General features: G+C 36.2%; 1 protein-coding gene across 5 annotated transcripts in view; it reads left to right on the top strand.

The window, feature by feature from the left end:
* Positions 1-522: 522 nt before the first annotated feature.
* The window catches only part of LOC128867547 (uncharacterized PE-PGRS family protein PE_PGRS54), a 72,778-nt gene continuing 48,121 nt past the window's right edge, over positions 523-25,179 (top strand). For 2 of the 5 annotated variants that reach the window (XM_054108882.1, XM_054108878.1), the window contains exons 1-2: positions 523-630; positions 9,775-9,940. The gene's annotated coding sequence lies outside the window, so the exon portion shown is untranslated. Of the gene's footprint in view, positions 631-9,738; positions 9,941-25,179 lie in introns of all 5 variants that reach the window. The other 3 variants (XM_054108880.1, XM_054108879.1, XM_054108881.1) reach the window with 3 other exon arrangements.

Here is a 25,179-nt window from a genome sequence, read left to right as displayed (position 1 = left end):
AAAACGTATCGAAATTCCCAAAAGCAAGCACTTAAGCGATATTCATCTCAGGTGGGCAACTTCGGGTTAATAATGCATATGCACATAAATATAGGGAAACCTATAATACATACATACACACATATATACATACGTGTGGATACACTCAACGCACTCACATCGTATGTGTACTTGACATGTGCATATACAAAACGTAACAGACAAAAGCATGAATTTGTGTAGGTGAATGCATTGAGGCGACGAGCTTTTCAAATTTAATTCATACAACTCACCAATGAGCCCCTCCCCACCCCACCTGTCGAGTGCCTCAAAGTATGCAAAGAACGTTTTTCTAACCCTTCTTGAAGCGCAACGCGCCACAAAGCTTTTACTGTCGAGGTATATGGACTAACTTTTGTGTGCGTGAGCTTTTTCATTCAGGTCTGGTACATTTTCACCGGTCGACAAGAACTTTTGGCCTTCTGTTCGTGGAATGACAACGATGGCGTTAGCATATGACGACAGTCGACAGGTGTTGGCTAACGTCGAGTGACGCTCCAAACATTCAGTTGCTTAGCGTACGCGTACGTGTTTAGTTCGTGTTACTACGTTTACGGGAAAACAAGCAAAAGAGATAAACAAAAGCGAAGTGTAAAAGGAAATAGTGTTTAAGGCCCTTAAGCTAACTGTTGTTGGTGTGTTTACGCGTGTGTGTGTGTGTATGTGTGTGTGTATATTTAACTTCTTTCTGTTTATGACAATTGGCAATTAAAGTATGTTTTTGTGTGTGTATATGTGTGTGTATGTGTGTGTACATGCAATAAAGAAACAAAGTAATGTATTTGTATAAGAAAAAGTTTCAGTATCTGTTCGTGGTTTACGATTTAGTACCAACTTTTGAAAATTTTATGGTGCGTTTGTTGTAAGGAGAGATGAAACCAGTTACTTTTTATAGATTCGCCTGTTTGCTAGTGAAATTGACTCAGAAAAGATAATTTTTTATACTACAAATGGTTTTGCAGCTATAGGTCATTTATTTAGTGGTTTAAATTGACAGTTGAGTTGGTGTTTGAGCTAAAAAAAATAAGTAACTTATTAAATACAGGGTGTGCCATCTTTTATGTCGGTATGAAAACAATGAATAACTTTGAAAAAATTAACTGATTTGTATAAGTGAAATATTTTTTTTTGGTTTGTTTATTTACAATTTATTAAAACTATTTCTTGAATACAATATCAGTCAAGTGGCCACCTTTATTAGCAATCACAAACTGCGATCTTTTTTCTGCGTTTGTCATCACCTTGTCAAGCATTTCGGGTTTTATAGCGTCGATTTCGGCACTTTTCAGATAACCCCACAAAAAGAAGTCCGGGAGTGGTTAATTCAGGTGATCTGGGGGGCCAGTCGATATCGCCTCGTTTTGACACTAGACGTCCCGAGAATTTTCGTTGTAGAAATTCAATTGTTGCATTTCCAGTGGGGCAAGGCGCACCGTCTTGTTGAAACCGGTAACCATCTAAACCTTTCTCACGCGGGCAGACATAATGAGCCAACATCCATCGGTATCGGTTTCCATTGACCGTTTCGTTTTCTCGGTAAAAATATGGCCCAATGATGGTTTTGGCGCAAATTCCAGCCCAAACAGTTACTTTCCGGTCACACAATGGCATTTAATGGGTCTCGTGTGGATTCTCAGTTCTCCAAAAGCGGCAATTTTGATTATTCACGATGCCATAGAGGTTAAGGAGGGAGCCTGGTTTATAAGGTAAAAAAAAAACAATTTTTTTTTTCGTTTTAAGCGATTCCTAATATATTTCAGAATATTCACACAAAGTTACAGAGCCTAATTCTCAATATTTCCGTAGATACAAAGCCAAAGGTAGGCGAGCGTTAAGTAGTTACGCTGTGACCGGACAGCTATAGTACAAACTTTATCTTCTTTTCTCGACTTTTCATTTTTATGATTTCTTTGAATTGGCGTACATGAATGAAAAAAAAACTAATGAACCTTTTGAAATGAATCATAGCGTGTTCCCTTCAGTATTAAATTCTCTTCTATTTGAACTAACAAAATAGATTAAAAAAACATTTTCAAGATTTTTATACCAAGTTGAAGTGAATTTTTTTTTTTTATAGAAAGGCATTTTTTTCTTTAAAACCTCAAAAAAGTTGAAATTTTGGAATTTCTCTCAGTTTTCTTAGTTCATCTAGAATAAAAAATCTTGATAATTAGAAATCCATTTGAATTTTTTGCTTTAGATAATAGTTACGAGCTGTATCTTGTACGCCAGTTGGAAACTCCAGCGTTGCAGCGCTCTACTAATTTCTATGTTAAACATTTTTTTCAACTTATTTTAACCAGTACAAAATTTTTTATACTTTTTAAATGTTCATTAAAAGATAGAAAAAACCTTGCAGTGCTAAATTAATTTTTTCCTTAAAAAAAAAGTCGCAAAGAGATGCAATTTTTAGGCCTCATAAACCAGGCTCCCCTCTTAAAATGTGTCTCGCCACTCATTAAAATTTGCTTCCAAAAATTGGGTTCAGTGTCAACCATTCGAGCGACTGTTTGGCCGTATTCTGAGCGACGTGAATGGTCTGTCGGCAATATTCTTTGTGTCAATTGTACTTTATACGGAAACAAATTTAAATTATCCTTCAAAATGCGCCGCATTGTGGTTTCACTGACGCCAAAATGCTGAGCGCAACGACGGTACGAAACTGTTGGCTTCTGGACAACGCCCTCCCTCACTGCTTCAACAAGCTCATTGGAACGTCTTAGTCGTTGATGAATCCTTGGCATGTTGGCGATCTCCTACTGTCCCGTGCTCAAAAAAATTCGACACTAAACGACGAACAGTATTGTCAGACGGTGCCTGTTTGCCGCGATACTATTTATTTGTGATATGCGCTTTGAGTTAGAACAATAGAACGACTATTTTCGATGTATAGCGTCACCATTTCAGCGCGTTGTTTCGGTGTAAAGCGATCCAAGGTTTAAATTTTACTGAATTGACGTATCGAAAACATGTATGTTGAAGTCGATCGGTTGGTAAATGACAAAGTTATTCAGCGTTTACATACCGACATAAAATATGGCGCCCCCTGTATTAAAGTACAATTCGGCAATTTAACAAAATTTTGTCAAAAAAACTTTCTTGAAAGATTTTTAAAAATACAAGAATAATCAAAACTGTTTAAAATGTTCGTTTTGTCACGGGCTCTATAAAGCTACATGTCTGCAATAAAACCACGAATGCTGCTCTGAAATTATCGGATTATCGGTATAAACGCAAAACTTTGTATAGCACCATCAAAGGAGTCTAGAAGGCTTAAATCACATGGCCTCGTTGGTCAATTGACGTCCACAAAAACCGAAACTATGCATTCTTCACGTATTATGCGAATGAGAAAAATTGGCTCTATGGCACCCTAGACCACAATCCGCACAATACTCTGACTTTGAACAGATGTTTCGGCTGCTTAACAAACAAGAACGCACACAGCGCTTCATTACTGAACAAATTTTGATGGGAAAATTCAGGTTTGTTGTAGCATCTAATAGGCGGATTCAACGGCCATTCTCCGAACCACTTGCATTTTATATGAGTATAGGTGCAAGCTCAAAACCAAATACAAACAAAACCGTACCACAAGCTCGAGGGCCTTCCGCCACTTTGACTTACAGCAGCAATATTTTCAGCAGAAGCACTGCTACGGACCCAGTCTGCTCAAATTTACTCAACAAATTGCCAACTGTAGCCTCGATTTAACGACCGAGTTCACTTCTTCCTTAGTGATCCAATATAAACTTTTCATAGACTTTTTTATTTATTTTTTAGTCAGAAGCACAAAAATTCTTGCGCATTTCTAACTTGAGTCTCATACAAATAATTTATTAATAAAATAAAAAAAATTCTGTCAAAAAGGTACCGGGAATCGTTCAATAAAACGGGAATTGTTCAAAAAATAATTGTTTAATCATCAAAATTTATTTTGTCGCCTTCAAAAAAAGTTCCATTCGAAGCAATACTCATAGGCCAACGATTATTCCAGTCATCAAAGCACCTCTTAACCGCGTTTGAAGAGATCTTCTTCAGCTCCTTCAGCAAATTCTCTTTAATGGCCTCTTTCGGCTTAAAGCGGCGTCCGCGGAGTGGCTTTTTAAGTTTTGGGAAAAGGAAAAAGTCACAGGGATCTGAACCCGGTGAATACAGTGGTTGTTCGATGGTATTTGTCTTGCTTTTGGTCAAAAAAATGTGCCTTGTGAGACGGTGCGTTATCATGATGCAAGAAAACTAAAATAAAACTTGATCAATATAATAATAATTATATTAACGAATTTAATTATGCATTCAATAAAAAGGTGAATTGATTTTCAGAAATTGTAAAATCCAGAGAAATAGAATTCGAGTTCTCATTAAATTCGCGACGAGCCCGAGCAAAAGCTGAATTCGACTCTAAATTCGACTCGTGTTAAATATCTTGAGCTAAAAAGGGTAAGGAGCTTCGTGAAACTCCAGCCGGAATAAGAAGGTGAGTGCGTGGCAAGAGAACGCGCATAATCAATGTACAGGGTCCGGCTCTCGAAGTGTAACTAATTAAAAAGGCCATAAATTTAGTTTGGAAATTTCCTTGTATTCAATTCAATGTAAAAAATGTGTGAAAATAATACCAAATTAAGAATCGATTTCTTGTTGCCCGATATGACCACCTTTTGCCTTAACTATGTTAACTATGGCCGTGAGACGATTCAGAAACGAATGTGACTTGCAGGTATTTTGGTCGACTCACGGACAATGGCTTTTTTCAGCGCCTTGAGACTGGTGAATCTTTTAGTTCGGACCTTGCGCTCCAAAATGGCCCAAAGAGAATAATCCATCGGATTCGCGTCTGGTGAACTTGAGACTCATTGTGTGAACGTTCATGGTCTGCCACCGAAATATTTGTCTGCCCACGACTTCAAAGGAACCTCTAGAATACCTTCCCGATAATATTTCGCATCTACCTTGACGCCAGGCTCGAAGTGGTTACAGCGGCCCAAACCATTATCTGTGGCGGATGCTGCCTCCTGGTAGCCAATCAATGACTGAAATTGGCCGCTTTCGGCCAAGCGAAGCAATTCCTTCGCTCTCTCAACTCTGACTTGTTGCTGCTTTGGTGTGAGATCATGCGCCTTTTGGATCTTGTAAGGCTTGACTTTGAGATCATTTTTCAGTTCGCGGCTGATGCTACAGTCAGATATTTTCAGTTCTTTCGCCATTTGATTGGCACTTCGTCGGGGATTTCGCTCAAGTGGCTTCTTCAAATTTAAAACCATTTCACGTGACGTTGCAGTCTTTTGATGGGTTGGGTTGTTCGATTTTGAATCCACGAATCGATCCATTTTTTGACTTCATCGTAATTACGGAAGTGCTGGTCAGCCAGGCCATGTTGCATCGATCGGAAGAGATAGTAATCGGATGGCGCAAGGTCTGGACTATACGGCGGGTGGGGTAGGACATCCCATTTGAGCGTTTCTAAGTATGTTTTGACCACTTGTGCAACATGTGGCCGAGCATTGTCATGTTGCAAAATAACTTTGTCGTGTCTATCGGCGTATTGCGGCCGTTTTTCTCGCAGTGCTCGGCTCAAACGCATCAATTGTCGTCGGTAGACATCCCCCGTAATCGTTTCATTCGGTTTCAGTAGCTCATAATACACAACACCCAGCTGGTCCCACCAGATACACAGCATAACCTTCAGGCCATGAATATTCTGCGCCGACGTCGATGTTGAAGCATGGCCAGGGTATCCATACGTTGCCCGACGTTTTGGATTGTCGTAATGGACCCACTTTTCATCGCCAGTCACAATTCGATGCAAAAAACCCTTTCTTTTGTGCCGTTGAAGCAGTTGTTCGCATGCCATAAAACGGCGTTCAACGTCTCTTGGCTTCAATTCATACGGCACCCAATGGCCTACCTTTCGGATCATTCCCATGGCTTTTAAACGTTTGGAAATGGTTGATTGATCAACTCCCAAAGTTTTTGGAACCTCTTCTTGCGTTTGAGCCGGATCTTGATCGAGCAATTCCTCCAATTCGGTATCCATGAACTTTGGCGGCGCACCCTCGCGTTCTTCGTCTTCCAAGCCAAAATCACCACTTTTAAAGCGTGCAAACCACTTCTGGCACGTTCGCTCAGATAGAGCATGCTCACCATAAACTTCCACCAAGATACGATGACTTTCGGCTGCTTTTTTCTTCATATTAAAATAATGAAGAAGAATTCCCCGCAAAAACACATTATTTGGCACGAAATTCGACATTTTCAAGTGTGGTAAAAATATTGTTGTTTACGCTTCAAATAAAAAACTTATACTGACGTTTGTGCCTTACGACAGTAGCTCTCCAATGAATGTTTGGAAATGTGGATCGATGGAATAATAATCAAGTTACGCCATCTGTTGTAAAACCGCACAAACTTATTCATAGTCCTATTAGAATGTTACCTTATCTGTAATAGCATGGCATGTGCACTAAATTTTTGAATATTAACTAAAGTTACCCGTTGCATGTTTAACAATTATAAAAGACCAACTGTTCCGAAGATAGTACTACTACAGAGGGCTTATTTTTTCCACGGTAGACTAAAGTTTTAACATTGACTATCGGAAAAAATATTAATATCCCAGCAGCAGGATCGCTAAAACTTCTGCCTGAAAAACACTAGCAGTATTCGGTAGTTTTAAGGGAATAGATAAATTGGCTGATTTAGAGAAACCAAATCAGTAATCACCAAAAACTCCATCGAAATTGTTTGTAAATTTATCAAAAATGAACCGAAATCATCGCTGAAATTCATGGAATCGGAGTTGAATATCTCTAAAACATTGATTTTTCACATTTTAACTGATCATTTGGGCTTACGAAAGGTCTGTGCACATTTCATTCCGCACTAGTTAACTGAGCACCAATTATTAATATAATTATAATTCAACATTCGAAAGACCTCATTAAAGATGCGAGAAAAGACGAGAACTTCCTTTACAACATTGAAACTGGTGACAAAAGGTGGTGTTTCCAACATGAACCTGAAACTAAACGTCAAAGTGCCGAATGGACGGCCCCAGACGAGCTACCACCCAAAAAAGCGTGTTTGGAGAAGTGAAAAATCGAGTCGATGCTCATTTGTGTTTAAGATTCCAAGGGCAACGGGCCAAACCGTCAATGCAATTTTCTATCTTGGCGTTTTGAAGTGTTTGTTGCATCGCATTTGTCAAGTTCATACTTCTTCATTTCATACTTCAAATGTTGATACTGTTGGATAGTGTAATTATTCCAACATTTCAATTCCAATTTGAGAAAATAAAAACTATATAAATATATAAAATGCATACTATTTATACTATAAACTTTTTTCATGGCATACTTTGAAAATGCGTAGAACAGATTGCTGAACTCATTTCATGCAAGGTCAAGCCTGCTCTTTAATATTGTAGAATACAGCCTAAAAAGCTTCTAGGTCAAACTTAAATTGAAATTCGATATTTTTCTTTTAATTTGGTATAGCTTTTTTACTAAACATAGGCCGTTTTTGCATTTAACTAATCAGGAAGCAAAAATAACTAATAAAATTAACTTTACTAAGCGCGTAGATAAACTCTTAATTCCGCTTTAAATTCCACGCTTTCTGAACTATCTTACACGGACACAGACAAACCTTCGCTTGGGCTGGAGTAAGGAGTCCATACTGAACCATTACTGAACTATTTTTAAGCTGATAATGCAAATGGGCAAAACCATATGATCTCTATCGAGTTGGCCCTAACTAAGTTCACTGCATTTGACTTCACCTCGAATCTAAAACAAAAAAAAAGAACAAGAAGTATTTCATGTTTTTTATGATTTGACCTTGCATTTGTATATTTTTTGTATAAAAACCAATGTATTTCCCGAAAATAAAATTTTTTTTTTATTTGATAGAGTAGGTAGGTAGCTGAAATTGTTGACGTACCAGTCAAGCACTTCCCAAGTAGCACAAAAGTGCCGTTTTGATACCATTACGAGAGCTCCAACAGGCAGATGTCTACAGCCAACCAGAGCTGTTGATGTAGTGGAGAAGATAAAATGGAATAAAGTTGCCGCACTGCCTCAGACTGTCGCTAAAAGGAGAACTCAGTGGACTTAATCGTCTAGCCGCCAAACCCGGACATTTACAGAGAAAGTGGTCAACAGGCACTTTCTCTGAAAGGTCGCAACAGCTTCTGGTATGGGGATTGAATGGTAAACCTAACTCTTCTGCGTGTATGCCGATCAACCATTTATCGGTAAATATAGCTACGAGATTGGAAATTGAGCAACTTGGGAGACCCCAGGGCTTTCTGAGTCCTCCGTCCATTGTACTGAGAGTTTTGGAGACTACACATGAAGAAATGGAGCTCCATCTCTTCTGCGCTTTCCTCAGAAATCAGTTGCGTAATTGCCATTTAATAATAATCAGAGAAATGCCGATGATCAATTAGGAGGCTTCTGAGGTTAATTCAGTCCCCTTCCTGGCAAGCGCGTAGGCAATTTCATTTCCGTGTATGGCACCCAGGTCAAAGAAATGTTTCCTGCACGCCCAAGACATTTTATCTCCTCCTTACAGGAGATGACTAATTTCGATCTGCACCATGGAGTCGTCAGAGCCTTGATCGTGGCTTGATTATCAGAAAAAAATATAAATCGCTCCCACGTTCCTTTAACATTCTTAATACCAACAGCATCGTTAAGACTTCTGCCTGAAAACCCCTAGCAGTATTCGGTAGTTTTAAGGGAATAGATAAGTTGGCTGATTTACAGAAAATCCTTACTTCGACTTCCGATTCCATCTTGGAGCCGTAGGTACCAGCATCGGTACAGATTTTCTCCTTATTCCAATCCTGTCTGCTTGGAAAGATTGTCCTGGCACGACCCCAAATTCCAGATTGCATATAGAGAAGTCGGTACGAAGTGCCGAAAAATATGGCGTTAACTACCTGAAATTTCAAATTTCATATGATTTAAATAAAATATTTCATTATCGATTTAAATAAAAATTTCATGCGTTTTTCTGAATAACGTGTGTTTTTTTGAAAAACGTTCCTATAGCTCTTAAAAAATCACCCTTTATAAGTAACGATTTTGAGCCAGTGCGTTTGAATGCAATCAGCTGACTATTATTGGTCCCAAGCAAATGTAAAAATGCAGCAGAGTCAATAAATGAGTCTAAATGAGACACAAAAAAGTATATTTTTTTATATAATACCAGTCCGAATTTTGAGACTCTTACTTCGAGTAAAACATGAAGCTTGCTCACTTCAAATTTTTAACTGAAATTTTTTTAGAATTTTTTTCTATATTTTACAAGTCCTTTTTATCATTCTTGATAATATGTTTATTTCAAACAGATTTCATTTTGGAAATAAAAAGTGAAACCACCAGATTTGTAGGTATGGTTCTTTAAAAGTATTCGCTTATCGGTGAAGCCTCGAGGCTGAAGCTACCGGTAAAATATATGTGGAAATATGTTTATAATCCACTATAGATAGCACTTTTTGTTCTTGCACTATAGGTGGCATATTCTTCTCTTTGAGTGTGTGTGCGTGTGTTTGTATTATTTTCACAACTTTTTGTTGCCTAGCAGCGTAATCATTGCCATCCTAGCACACCCCATTTCGCCATAACCCACCATAAACTGAGATCAAGCCTTGGCCTTTCCCTTTGCTTTGCGTACGAATTTTGGAGCCATTTGTAGCCAAAAATAACCTTATCTGTTTTGCATTTGGCAAAGTGAATTTTCATCTGCATTTTGCAGTTGGCAAATGTACTGTCGAAAAATGTGAAGTAAATGTGACGCTATATTAAAAATAATTAAATAAAAGTTAAAAATTTCGCTGGAAACAATAAGTCAGCAGAGAAGCCGGAATATCTGAACAACATATCTACAACATACACAGGTGGGTTCTACATACATTTAATGCAATAAAATTATAATTGCGTTCATTTACATTGAATTTACTGTTACTTTTTTCACTTCTTGGAAATACGTATAGTAAATCGCCATAGAAAACTATGCGCCTTTTACATTTTAGATATACGTGTTTGTGGTATATTTTAACCCTTTAACTCTTCAACACAGGAAAATTGTCTGTCGCTTTAGCTAGAAAAGGCCCTAAGTTAACCATAACAGAGAAATGTGGCGAGTTAGAATCGCTACTTCAAGCTCAGCTAGAATCGCTACTGATAAGTTGGTTGCAGTATGCCCAACAGCTATTGACTGAGATAAAATAATTTCTTACAAATTCATGCATTCGACCAGAAAAAACGCGGTGGTTATAAATGTTAAAATTTCATTTTCGAATTTAATTTTATCTAATTTTGAATAGAAATAAAATCCATTTTTTCACAAAAGGCATATGAATCAGAATGCCAAACTTTGAACTTTTTAGTCAGATTTAAAAACCAAACTTGGATAAACAAGCCATGCAACTTTAATATAATATAATAAAGTGAAGATTTAAAGTGTCGCAAATACTACTATGATACTACTATGATATTTGCGACACTTTAAATCTTCACTTTATTTCTTTTTTTCTCTTTTATCTTTCTTCTTTTTCCACGGTCTTGTACTCTTCCCCTTATAAAACTTATGTCCGAACATTTTTTTCTTCTTAATTGGCGCGATAACCGCTTACGAGGTTTTGGCTAAGTTTAACAAAGCGCGCCAATTGGCCACACCAAGTGAAGCCAAGTCCTTCTCCACCTGATCTTTCTAACGCAGAGGAGGTCTTCCTCTTCCTCTGCTACCACCAGTTGGTACCGCATCAAATACTTTCAGAGCCGGAGTGTTTGTATCATTTCGAACAAAATGACCCAGCCAACGTAGCCGCTGGATCTACATATATTCGCTGCGCTATGTCTATGACGTCGTAAAGCTCATACAGCTCATCGTTCCATCGCCTACGATACTCGGCGTTGCCAACGTGCAAAAATCTTACGCAGAATCACTCCAAGGAACGCCTCATCGGATATTGTCATCGTCCAAGCTTCTGCGTCATACGTTAGGACGGGCATGATGAGAGTCTTGTACGGTGTTAGTTTTGTTCGTCGAAAGAGAACTTTACTGCTCAGTTGCCTATTTAGTCCAAAGTAGCACTTGTTAGCAAAAGAGATTCTACGTTGGATTTCCAGGCTGACATTCTTATAGGTGTTAATGCTGGTTCCTAAATATAAGAAGTCTTTAACAGCTTTGAAATCATAGCTGTCAACAGTGACGTGGGTGCCAATATGCGTCTGAAACCTCGTTTGGTATCAACTGGCTCGGAGAGGTCCTTCCCAATTCTGACGGCGCTGCTGGTGTTGAGCAACGTCGTCTTGCATAGCCGTATTAGTTTTGCGGGGATACCAAATTCAGACATCGCGGCATACAGGTAACTCCTTTCCGTACTGTCGAATGCAGCTTTGAAGTCGACGAAAAGATGGTGTGTGTCGATTCTCCTTTCATGGGTCTTTTCCAAGATTTGGCGTATTGTGAATATTTGGTGGATGGTAGACTTTCCAGGTCTAAAGCCACACTGATAAGGTCCAATCAGTTGGTTGACTGTGGGCTTCAGTCTTTCACCCAATACGCTCGCTGGAACCTTCTAGACGATATTTAGAAGACTAATCCCGCGGTAATTGGCACAAATTGCAGGATCACCCTTCTTATGGATTGGGCCGAGCACACTTAAATTCCAATTGGCAGGCATGCCTTCCTCCGACCATATTTTGCATAGAAGCTGGTGCATTCACCTTACTAGCTCCTCGCCGCCATGTTTGAATAGCTCAGCCGGCAGTCCTTCGGCACCCGCGGCTTTGTTGTTCTTTAGCCGCGTTATCGCTTTTCTCACCTCGTCATGGTCGAGTAGCGGAACGACAATTCCGTCGTCAACGATTGGGGTATAGGGATCTTCACATTCTCTGCGACATGCGCAGCTGTCACTATTTACCAGGTTCGAGAAGTGTTCCCTCCATAATTTAAGATTGCTCTGGATCTCAGTCACCAGATCGCCGTCTTTGTTCTTACAGGAAAACGCCCCGGTCTTGAAACCTTCTGTAAGCCGCCGAACTTTCTGGTAGAATTTTCGGTCGTTGCTCCTGTTGGCCAACATCTCAAGCTCCTCGCACTCATGTATTTCGGCCTTTCGTTTCTTCTTTCAGATATTACGTCTTTCTTTCTTTCTTAGTTCTCGGTAGCGATCCCACATGGCTCGCGTTGCACCCGACCGCAGTGTGGCTCTATAGGCAGCATCTTTTCTTTTTGCGGCAGCATGACATTCCTCGTCGTACCAACTGTTTTTTCGGGCTCGCCGGAACCCGATTTCTTCTTCGGCGGCGGTACATGGAGAACGAGAAATGTTGATCCTTTGCTTGTGTACGTCGGTTTGTTGGGCAGTACTCTCTGAGAGCAAGAATGAGAGTCGAGTGCGAATCTTCTGTCTGTCTGTTGGAATTGCAGTTTTTCGATATTGAACATTCTTTGCGTTGGTAGATGTACGTTTTTTGCTGCACTGAGGCATGTGCGTAGCTTGGCTCCAACAAGGTAGTGATTCGAGTCGATGTTGAGCCCTCGGGTCTGGATTCGCGTTTTTCGATCTTGGTGTATCTTCTTATGCTGGAATCTGGTGTGGCAGACTACCATTTTTTGGGCCCCGACGAAGTCGATCAGCCTCTGTCCGTTCCCGAATTATTCGTTGTGCAAGTTGAATTTTGCGACTGTGGACCAAAAATTCTCTCCTTGCCCACCCTGGCGTTGAAGTAGCTAAGCACGATATTTATGTCGTGGCGAGGGCAGCGCTCATAGGAACATTCCAAGCGCTCATAGAAGGAATCTCTGGTCGCATCGTCCTTCTCTTCCGTCGAGGCGTGGGCGCAAATGAGCGAGATGTTAAAAAATCGGGTTTTGATGCGGATTATTGCGAGGCGCTCATCCACTGGAGTGAACGACAGTATTTGGCGACGAAATCTCTCTCCCACAACAAATCCAACACCAAATTTGCACTTCTTTACAGCTGTAGTAGACCTCGCAGGGTCCTAAGTTTTTCTTGCCTTGCCCCGTCCAACGCATCTCTTGAATAGCAGTGGTGCCTTTCACGAGGACATCAGCCAGCCGGGCAGAGGCTCTTTTCCCATTAAGGGACTGGAGAGACCTTAGGTCGTTTGCAGGGGTCGTCATCAGTATAGGAAGTTCTCATCCAGGGCTTTGTTTGTGTTTTCATTAGGGGGGATTTTTAAGTGGCGGGTTCCAAACCCGGCGCACAACTAGCTATCCTGGGATGTTTCGCCTTCTCACATTGGCTCACTTCCGAACGGGTGTTCGGAAGCTACCCAGAGGATATTTGGGCTAATACCGGAAGTTGTGAGCTGCTTGAACCATATGCAGAAGAATCGACTTGGCCACTCCCGACGTACATAGCGATCAGTAACTTCCCCCACTTGCTTGGACTTCTACATATGGAACCATCCTCCATACTACCAAAAATTTTAAACGCGACTTTTAAGGCGGTATTCTAGTGTAGAGGCATGAATTTGAGGTGTTTTTTCGGGTGCTATAAATAAATAATAAAAAATATTTTTACTATCCATTTTTTAATATTATAAGATATTTATTAATGTTTTAGAAATATATTACATAAAAAAATTAAAAATCTCGAAAGACGAAAAACTCAAAAAGTTATAAGTTGTTGAAGTGGGGAGTTAACAAAAATAGCGCGCCACACCTATCACGATTACAAGCGTTCTAATAATCTGAAACAAAAAAATAAAAAATATTATTAATCTTGATAAATGCTGCTATCGTACTTATTACAAAAAAGGGGAAGAAAAATTTTTTTGGACATATTACGGCTGCCCGAAAAAATTACAAATTTATTTACTACATTTTGTTACTTTTCGGAATTTTTTAAAAATAATAAAAATTTTTATTTTGCTTATAATAATATGACAGTAAGTACGATAGATATATATATCGAGAAAGATCACGGCAAATTTCAAGAAAGTCGGTTAAGTAGAACCTGAGTTTTCATGTCAAACTTTTTGAAAAATGTAGTTTCGAGGAAAACCAGTTCAAAGTTTTCAAACAAGACGCATAGGAACCGATGCCATGTCACCAAAAAGGCTATAACTCATAAAATAATAGGAATTAAAAAATCTTCTTAATGATATATTCTTAAATATCTAGACTTTGAAAATATGCAAAAAAAATTTTAGATTTTGTCAAAATTCTACACCAGAATACCCCCTTAAAGCACTTCCTTTCCTTCACTTATGTGTACATTCACCCTCACTTTATCGTACTCAAATTGCCTATACTCAAAAGCTTCCTAAAAATTCTGACTAAAATGGTAAACATTTGCTGAAAGTTTTATCAATTTTTCTGAATTTTGTAGAAAGTCTGGAGCAGCGGTTTATATGATTTGCGTTAAAATATGAATTCTGTTTATATCGTAAATTAGTGAAAATTGAATTTACAAAAATAAATGTCAAAAATAATAATCACAAGCGGTGCGACGTTTCTCTTCGACGGATTTATTTTACTGTCAAATTTTTTGCGGCAGTGTTCTTAAAAATTTTATCAGCTCAAAGTTTTAGTTTTCCTCTCTTGGTAGCCTGACCTCACTGCTTTAAAACATTTTATTTTAATTAGAATTTTATTATCTACAAAAGTCTGTTTATCGTGAATAATTTTTTGTTTGTTTCGTTCAAGTTGAAGGTTTTTCGCTCAAAGTTTTGCATTTCAAGTGCGTAATGAAGCCAAATTAGCTGACAGTTAGGCAAGTAAACATGTATCTGATAACAAAAACAACGGCAATGTTGAGAACAGAAGCATAGTAACCTGCAGCTCTGATAATAATGGGTTACATAAATGTAAAAAGTTTTACGACCAAGAAATTCATATTACAAGGATGATAGCATAGCTACACATACACACACATGCATATTGTACACAAGTAATAATCCTGTAGGCAAACATATTGCTACCCAACTACATTACAAACAGTTTGCTTTGCAGCGGAAGTAGTTCCATGAAAAGTCAATTGTCTGACTCTGCATCAGCATTAATGAACTAGTCAGCAAATGCATCCATAATGCACCAGTTAAGGAACTAGTTCATAAGGGACAAAAAAGAAGATAGCTGACTCTATGAACCTTTATATTGGCCTAATTCGCATCCCGCGCATTCTTGGCATTTGTGGTATTCTTATTTATAGTAATAAAAAGTAATAAAAGAATGCACGAAAAAATAGTAACTCATCAACTTTTTGACTATCTTTCTACAATACTTTTTTTAATACTCATTATTTTTGATTTAAAGTACTCGTATAGCTCATTATTTAACAAACACCATATAAATTCTGGTTTCAAATTTCATAACAAAACTATAAGAATCACACAAAAATTGCATCCCGATTCTTCGGTTTTTAATAAAAATGTCTAGATTTTTCATATGCAGTTTTAGAGCTTTCTAAATTTATTACAATATAGTAAAGGGGGAGCAATTTAGAGGTATCGGAATTTAATTGAAATAAAACAAAGAAAATGCAAACTGATTGGGCAATCTTTATTAGTTTTGTCTAGAACCACTAATGCCATTTATTTTTTAAAGATAATCCTTTTCAAATGTTGACCGCAACTGCGCTGCAAATCGGCCATCCGTGAACACCAATTTTGAATGACTCGCGTGAATAACTTAGTAGTAGTAATGTTGTCTTCCAAAACCTCAATCGAAGCTACTTTATCCACAAATCTTTTAGACTTTACACATCCTAATATATAGAAATCCAAAGGTATGACATCACACGATCTTGGTGATCAATCCACTGGTACGAGACGAGAGACAAGAGAGACGACCCTTATTTCAAGAACTGTATGGCAAGTAACGCCATCTTATTGTGATGAAATGCTGGGAAGAAGGAATGTGTGGGCCTCAATTTTAGGCATCAAAACGCCGTTTATCATGGCGCGATAGCACTCGCCATTCACTGTTACAGTGCCGCCAGCCTCGTTTTTGAAGAAATATATACCAACCAGCTCATAGTTTGCACTAAACGGTTGCTTTCAATGAATGTAATAGCTTTTCTTGAGTGCCTTTGAGTTGCTCTTCAGCCCAAATAGGGCAATTTTGCTTATTGACGTAGCCATTAAGCCATAAATGGGCCCCATCGCTAAACAAAATTCGGATCCCAAAAAGCGCATATTCGGCTAGTTGTTCAAGAGTCCAACGACTGGAATTATGGCGCTTGAGAAAATCGGCCAGTTTCAAATCTAGCTGTATTTTATATGCTCTCAAACTAAGATCTTTGCGTAAAATCACTCAGGTCGTGCCATAAGATGAGCCAAGTTGTAGAGCTCGGCACCGTATCGATTATTTCGGGTCTTTGACAAAACTTTCATTTACAGGCGCAATATTCTCTTCACCTCGGTCTAATTGGTGGTCTAATCGGTCGAGTATCATTTAATAATGCAAAATTATTCTCAATTTTGGCGACTGTTTGCCGAATAGTTCGTTCGGTAGGGTAGTTATGTACACCAAACGTAGGCCATGAGCGCGCGATGAACACTTTTCACAGAGCGATTTGTAAACATTATTGAGGCGTAAGTCTTTGCTGGGAAGAAGGAATGTGTGGGCCTCAATTTTAGGCATCAAAACGCCGTTTATCATGGCGCGATAGCACTCGCCATTCACTGTTACAGTGCCGCCAGCCTCGTTTTTGAAGAAATATATACCAACCAGCTCATAGTTTGCACTAAACGGTTGCTTTCAATGAATGTAATAGCTTTTCTTGAGTGCCTTTGAGTTGCTCTTCAGCCCAAATAGGGCAATTTTGCTTATTGACGTAGCCATTAAGCCATAAATGGGCCCCATCGCTAAACAAAATTCGGATCCCAAAAAGCGCATATTCGGCTAGTTGTTCAAGAGTCCAACGACTGGAATTATGGCGCTTGAGAAAATCGGCCAGTTTCAAATCTAGCTGTATTTTATATGCTCTCAAACTAAGATCTTTGCGTAAAATCACTCAGGTCGTGCCATAAGATGAGCCAAGTTGTAGAGCTCGGCACCGTATCGATTATTTCGGGTCTTTGACAAAACTTTCATTTACAGGCGCAATATTCTCTTCACCTCGGTCTAATTGGTGGTCTAATCGGTCGAGTATCATTTAATAATGCAAAATTATTCTCAATTTTGGCGACTGTTTGCCGAATAGTTCGTTCGGTAGGGTAGTTATGTACACCAAACGTAGGCCATGAGCGCGCGATGAACACTTTTCACAGAGCGATTTGTAAACATTATTGAGGCGTAAGTCTTTCCTTGATGAAATTTCAATGAATACTGGAAAAAAATTATGTATTTAGTTTGACAATATTCACGCATGGTCTGTCAAAAAAAACCCTATTGGGAAAAGTACCTCCAATCTGATCACCCTTCACAAGTTTGAAGTTGCTGAAAAATCTTGTCGATTATTTATATTTTTTTATAATTTTCTACAAATAACGAATGAACGGCCTGTTTTTTTACTGCATACTTTGATAAAAAAATAATGAACATTTAAAAAATCAAAATTGATCAACAAATTTTATGTGATGTGCTACTATTTAGTCGTTGGGTGTATTTCTTTTGCTAGTGGTTATTTTGTAACTAGTACAAATGTAATCACTCTCGAACTAGAACATTTGCTAAGCAGTTTGACTTCTCACTACATGGCATTAACTAATGTTACAAATATGAATGTGTATGTATGTGTATATACGTACGTGTGTGCGTGCATGTATTTTTTGTATTTTGATTTCCATTGCATATTTTCAAGCGCTAATTAACAGCGCCAATGCGTGGTGCCGCACGTATTTTATTTCTATCAAAATTCCCATAAATAATCGTTAGCACAGTACATTTGATATAATAAACGGGAAGCGGCAAAATTGCCAAGGCATCAACAGCAAATATACATGGAGAAGATACCCTGCAGGAAAAACACTGATTAAGCTTCGGATTTCGCCTTGCTGGGGAATTTGGCGGCGCTTGCAGCTCATGCGCATTATTTTTCTCTAAGCAGCAACTCATGAAATTTGTAGGGCGATATCCTAAGGAGTATCAGTTCTCATCCACTACATCTCTTATTACATACGTACAAAAAGCGTGTTTGCTGCTTTATTCAACAATTTGCAAATTTAGTTTCACAAACTCATTATTTCATAATCGATTCACAATATTAATTACACCTTCATTGCGCAGGAGACATTTGATTTCCAAAGTTTTAAAAAATAAGCCAATAACGTAAACCAGAAAATGATTTTTTTCCTATGCGTATAAGGCGGCGCCTAGACAGCTTTTGCAGAAAGGACTTGAAGCAATCCCAAGTCTCACCGCTTGGACTTTTGACGGACAATGTCCGATAAGGATACGTACCAAATTCGAGAGCTGCGACTTTGTTAGCCTACCCGTCGCGACTTTGCACGTTTGCGCACTCGCCCAGCGCTTGCTGAGTTGATGCAAAGCCCATCTTTCCAGGAATAGACAACAGGCTCTCAAGGGTACTCCAATCCCCTCCTTTTGTGATGGAGCTTTCTCCAGCCCCTGTGTAGCCAGCTCCTACCCTTAATACGCATCAAGAGTCAGAAACTACCCATTGCGCTCGTTTTTTTGATAATTTTTTTATTTATTGTAATTTTTTTATTTTTTCATTTTTTATTTCTTTCAGCCGTATTCGAGAAATAAGAGAGCAATATTTACTATTTAAAATAAGCTGCAGTCCAAATTGATCAACGATTTCAAGTTCTGTCCGTGTGCTATGGCTCTGCGGCCCGCACTGCGTATACGTAACCCGCTGTAGTTGCATTTAAAGTTTGTGGGTTTTCAAAAATGCTTATCGCGTGCGATTTTGACTAATTCTAAAGAGCAAAAATTACAGAACCGAAAATTTTTTAATGTTTTTCAGAACCAGGAACAGTAGAGTACAACTCCTTTCCATTTAAGTTCATTTTCACACAAAGTTATTGTTTGGCTCTGTGATATTCCCTATTGAAGTTATATCACAGTATTATTGTAGTTACTTACCTTCCGTGAGTTTTCGTGTTCAATTTTATACCACAATAAAAATTATTTCTTGATGTTATATAACCCAAATACTGCCAAACACCATAATTTTTCCACATTTTCGTTGCTTTTTTATATCTCGAAACACTAAAGTATTGATGACTTTCTGAGTTCAGATGCGGATTCAGTAAGCAAAACTCTGTGGAAAAATGTAGTCTGAATCTTGATTATAAATTTCTGTCATCCACTTTTATTTCTAATAATGCATATTTTTTCTGATACGCGTTTTTGGAAATTTTTGGAAAATTATACCACCGATTGGTAGCAACGATTTAGTTGGATGCAATCCACCCATATAACCTATAATTTTGACCTGACTCCGGACGGCAGATATTTTTATTGAGAAGAATGGACGCACCAACCATTCGGCTTCGGCATCTGCCTCCTCTTTTCTACTGTGTAAATAATACATCCCGATATTTTTTAACAGCATCTCATCGTCGGGAAAATATGTATGTATTTGCTTTTACTTAGGGAGGCATAGTAAATTCCTAAGTAATTTAATAGAAATAGTCGATGAGCAATTTGTTGACTTTATAAAAAAACACTTTTTTTTTTCTTAATTTTCTTGCTATATCTTTAAAAACTATTATATGAAATTATCATATTTTCTGAGAAATTAATTTAGTACTAGTTCGGTTGCAACTAGTTAAAATCTAGTCGCATACGAACTTAATTCCTTACAATATCCTTAAAAACCATGAAATTATTATATTCACTGAGAGAGTAATTTAGTACTAGTTCAGTTGCAACTAGTTAAGATCTAGTCGCATCTGAACTAGTTGGCATAAGAAGAAATGGGACTAGTTGTGTATTAGAAGTTTATTTACAAGTAAGCCCAAATAATTTGTTTTTTTCTACCCGCAAAATAAAATTAATAATGTGTTCACTATTTTTTTATTTATTTTTTATACATACATATACCCGTACCACCCACGCTTTCAAAATTACCATTAATTTGCATAGGAAAGAGTATACTTTTAATCTCTTTTAATTTCTCTCCAAAAATGTCCAAAACATTATGTCAAAGAAAAAAAGTTCGTTTTTGTTTTTTATTTACTTTCTTTAATTTTATTTTTTTATTTTTTTTTTTTTATTATTATTTTTTCTTTTTTAATTTTTGAGCGATATCCCGTGTCACTATAAAATATAGTTAAACTTTTTTCTGATAAAGCATAGGATATCATTTATCAGGTTCTTATTTCATTCCCTAATTGAATTCAATTAAAATTTTCCTCACAGGGTGCGCGTACATACTTTGCTACTTTACGTGTACTAAGATTCTCATCTAATTAGGCTCGCTAATTGATTATCAAATTTATTGCAAGCACTCTGGCCAATTAGCTGTAATTGATAATAATAACAGGTATCTCATTGGGAAGAATTAATGCACATTGATATATAATTAGTAAAATATTTTGTGTACATTTTCCTAAATAGCAAAGTTGGCGGAACTCGGTCAAAAGGATGGCTCAATCGGGAGGATATAGTAAATATTGTAATTGATTACGAAATAGTTAGAGGCATAGCATACAAAAATACTACAACCCATGTGCGGGATGTACCACAGTTATCTTCAAGTGTTGATTTCTTTTGAATAAACAATTTTTTTTAATAAAATAGACTGAAGAATGAATTAGGTTAATTACAGTAAACAAACTTCATCTCGTCCATTTAGGACTTTGTTTTACTTTTGGCATCAGCTCTAGAATTCCAAAGATAAACCGATCGCAAGGGTTTATATTTCAGGCATGGCGTAAAACTCTCAAAAGTTAATACTTAATCACTGATCACAAAGCGCACTCCGTCTGTATTGAGTTTCATGCGTTGCTTAAAGTTGCTCATACGCACCGCTGAGCGGTGTGAGATTGCTGCTATAGTAAACGAGCCAACAAGTGGAGTTTAGCAGGAGCTGCACAGACTACTCAGAATCTTGAAAGATTGTAGTTTTGATTTAACATATGTATCTGATGCTTCTTATTCTTCACAAATTATTGCATCCACTTGCATTCATTATAAAAAACTTCTTATACTTAATCATCAACTAGTCTCCAGTTTTATAACGCCCGTGATTGGCAGCTGGTATACCTATATGGCAATTTTTTTCTAAACAGTGACTGTTTTCAAAAAAACTATGTGGTTATTGTAATAATATATAACAATTCATTTTTAATTTTGAGGCAGTGGCAGTGTATGGCCAGATTTAAACACAGCTAACGAAGACTCAACCAACGGCTCAGCGTAAAAAATCAAGTTGAAAAAAATGTGTGAACAAAACCAGGTGCAAACCTATAATAAAAGACTAATAAGAAGAAAAAGAAGAAAAAATAGAACCAAATAACTTACAATATTAGCAGAAACTTCTAAATATGTTATAGTTTAATATTCAATGCCTTTAAAGCTTTAAACCCGCTGATCTACCACTGATTTGGTACACTCAAAACCACTCGAGTTGGTACTGCCAAACTTTTTTTAAGCCGTCAAACGAACATCACAAGTGATGGAAACGTAATATCAGCTAAGTAAACATTGATCGAGAATTTCAAAGTGCACAAAATTCAGTTCTAATTTGATTCAACCACTTAAGGCTATTCAAAGACAAGTTTGAAGAAAAAAGTGCCATGAAAACGCACTGAAAAGGACGGTGATTAGTGGGTGGCAATAGCGAACGAAAATGTCAAGTAGCAATTAACGCGCACAACTAAGCACCCAAAGTGCAACACATTGCAAATTGAATTGAAGCCCAAGAGCGGGAAGCAAATATGCAATGAAGAGTTTGAATCACGTCTGATTACCTCTGGGCTAGTGAGTGGATGCAAATCAGTGCGAGAGAAACATGAAATGTACTGAAAACCGAATAGTAGATTTAACTGCCACTACATTAGCGAACAAGGAGTTGATTAAGGAGTCTGAAAAAGGGGATAATTACTTAAACCAGGTTATTATAAAGACCGTTAAATAATTCCATGCTGATTCATTTACGTATGTTGGACATTGTCGTAAATATTTCTGATAATTGGTTTATTTGTACGTTTGACAATAATAAAAAGTAAACTAAAAAATGGAGGAAAATTGTATAATTTTAGTTTATTCAATGTTAAAATTTTAGGTTATTAAATGGAAATATATCGTTTTTCTTTAATTTTTATAAATCTTTTTCATATTATATTTAAAAAAACACTAATTTTAGAAAAAACTATTTAAAAAAAAAAAACATTTTTTTAGCAGTTTTGAAAAGCAAAAAGGTTTTTTCTTATTTTTCGTTAATAGCTTCTCATTATTATTTTTGATGAATAACTTTTCGAGCTATTTTTTCATTTTTTATTTCTAATTTTTAGTTAAAAATTTTTTTATAAAACAAAAATTCATTATTATTTTTTATTTTCTTTTTTTCATTAATAGCTTTTCATACTTACTTTTCATTAAGGGGGTATTCTAGTCTAGAAATTTGAAAAAATCGAAATTTTTTTTTTTCAAAATTTGATAGTTTAACTATTCAAAAATATCTCCCTAAAAGGATTTTTCAAAATTCGAATTATTTTCGAAGCTACAACTATTTTAGTGACGCGACAGCTTGACTGGTTTGAGCGGACGCCGAACTTCAAAACTGTTTTTCTCGAAACTACTTCGTTCGATACGGTCGGCACGATATCTCAAGTTCTAATCAACCGATTTGCGTAAAATTTGTCATGAATATTCCTTAAATATATCTCTATCGTATGAAGCTCGAAAAACTGGAAATTTCAATTTTTTAATATGTGTAAACAATTCTAGAAAGCTTAAAAATAAGAGAAAAATCGACCTCAATTTTTTGAGTAGCCGCCATTTTATGGAAAAAAAATTTTTTTCCGTTTTTTCTGGTTCATACGATAATGACATTCATATTAATTAAGAATTTGTATTTTTTTTTTTCAGATGACCACAAGGGTAGAAATCGTGACGACGGGGACACTGCCTTTTTTTCCCCCCTTCCACTTCAAGAACGCATAACTCCATGAAAATTCATTTTTTTTTTTTCAAATTTATTTTGTAAAATGATAAAAAAATGTATCGTAAAAATATCAATAGCTTTTTTTTTATTCATCGTCAAAAAATGCTCGAAATTCGGGCCTCTAGACTAGAATACCCCCTTAATAACTTTTCGAGTTATATTTTCATTTTTTATATCTAATTTTTTATTCAAAATTTTTGAAAAAAAAATTTTTTTTAATAACAAAAATTCATTATTATTTTTTATTAATAGCTTTTCATAATTATTTTTGATGAATAACTTTTTGAGTTATATTTTCATTTTTTTTCTAATTTTTTGTTCAAAATTTTTGAAAAAATATTTTTTTTTTAAACAAAAATTCAATATTATTTTTTAATTTCTTTTTTTCATTAATAGTTTTTCATAATTATTTTTGATTAATAATCCTTCGAGCCATATTTTTATTTTTTATTTCTAATTTTTTGTTAAAAATTTTTGAAAAAATGTTTTTTTTTTGTAAAGCAAAAAATATGTTCTCTATTTGGCATTAATAGCTTTTCCATATTATTTTTCATTAATAGCTTTTGAGATACATTTTTATGTTTTATGTTTAATTTTTTGTTAAAAGTTTTAGAAAATAATTTTTTTTTTAAACAAAAAAGATTTTTGTTTATTTTTCATTATAAGCTTTTCCTTATTATTTTTCACTAATAACTTTTGAGATACATTTTTATGTTTATTTTTAATTTTTTGTTAAGAGTTTTAGAAAAAAATTTTTTTATGAAAACAAAAAAGATTTTTGTTTATTTTTCATTGTAAGCTTTTCCCTATTATTTTTCATTAATAACTTTTTGAGACATATTTTAAATTTTTGTGTCTAATTTTTTGTTCAAAATTTTTGGAAAATAATTTTTTTTTTTTGAACAAAAATTCATTATTATGTTTTATTTTTCATTAATAGTTCTTCATTATTATTTTTTATTAATAACTTTTCAAGATATATTTTTATTTTTTATATCTAATTTTTGTTAAAAATTTTTGTAATTTTTGAAAAACAAAAAAAATATGTTATTTTCCAATCATAGTCATTATTATTTTTTTCTTTTCGAATTATACCCATTTTTATTTGCTAATTCTAATTTTTTGGTCAAAATTTGAGGAATAACCATTTTCTTGAAAACTTGTATCCATAAAAATTAATTTTTTTCTAAATTTTGTTTAAAATGTACTCATATATCCTAAAAATAAAAAAAAATTATACAATTAAGTTAAATTAAATAAAAGTTATAAATTAAAAATTGTTAAAATGAATCGAAAATATTGCCCTTCAAGGAACTTTTCCAAAATTTTGAACAGAATAAATCTAAAAATTATTTGAAAATTGTTTCGGGTTACTTGTTTTTACACTCATAAGTATGGAGGCCTGCACTAAGCAAGCAGTACAACGTTTGCCGAACGGCAAATATTTTTCGTGACAGAAATACACTCGGAGGTTTGCAATTGCCTGCCGAGTGCAGAATTACGTCAATAATACTGATCTCTGGAAGCCCATGCAAGAAAGATGTGGTGACTGTACAACGATAGATGTAGAAGCTACAATCAAGAAGCATCTAAGGAAGCAGTTTTTACTATGTGTGTGAGTATCCAGGTAGTGAGAGCTCTACGCCACAGAATGCTATGGGGATTCTCGATGGTTAATTTGAAAGAACCTGAAGAAAAGAAAATAGACGACTTAGGCAGATTCATAGGCAAATCAAAATGGTTCGACTGTAAAAAGCAGTGGTTCTACAAGTTGTATATCAAAATGGCATATGATACTTAGATAACACCTACACCACCACCACCAAACTCAAGCCGAAATACTTGAAAGTTATGGTGTTTAAAATGCAATGAAAATTGAGATGTACAAATCACAAGAACCCATAGAAAGAACATCCGTGACGCTGTTCCTGCTGAAACATTTTTCGAATGAATTTTTTGCATAATTCCTTTCAATAATTTCACCAATGGTGAGCCTTTCAGCTCCCGAATGCATATAGATTCTTTTGAACACAAAGTTTCACTTTTCATACAACCTTCTCCGCAAAATACCATTT

The sequence above is a fragment of the Anastrepha ludens genome, chromosome 6, assembly GCF_028408465.1.
Source record: "Anastrepha ludens isolate Willacy chromosome 6, idAnaLude1.1, whole genome shotgun sequence".
NCBI classification, from domain to species: Eukaryota; Metazoa; Arthropoda; class Insecta; order Diptera; family Tephritidae; genus Anastrepha; species Anastrepha ludens.
This window is presented reverse-complemented; position numbering and strand designations above follow the sequence as displayed.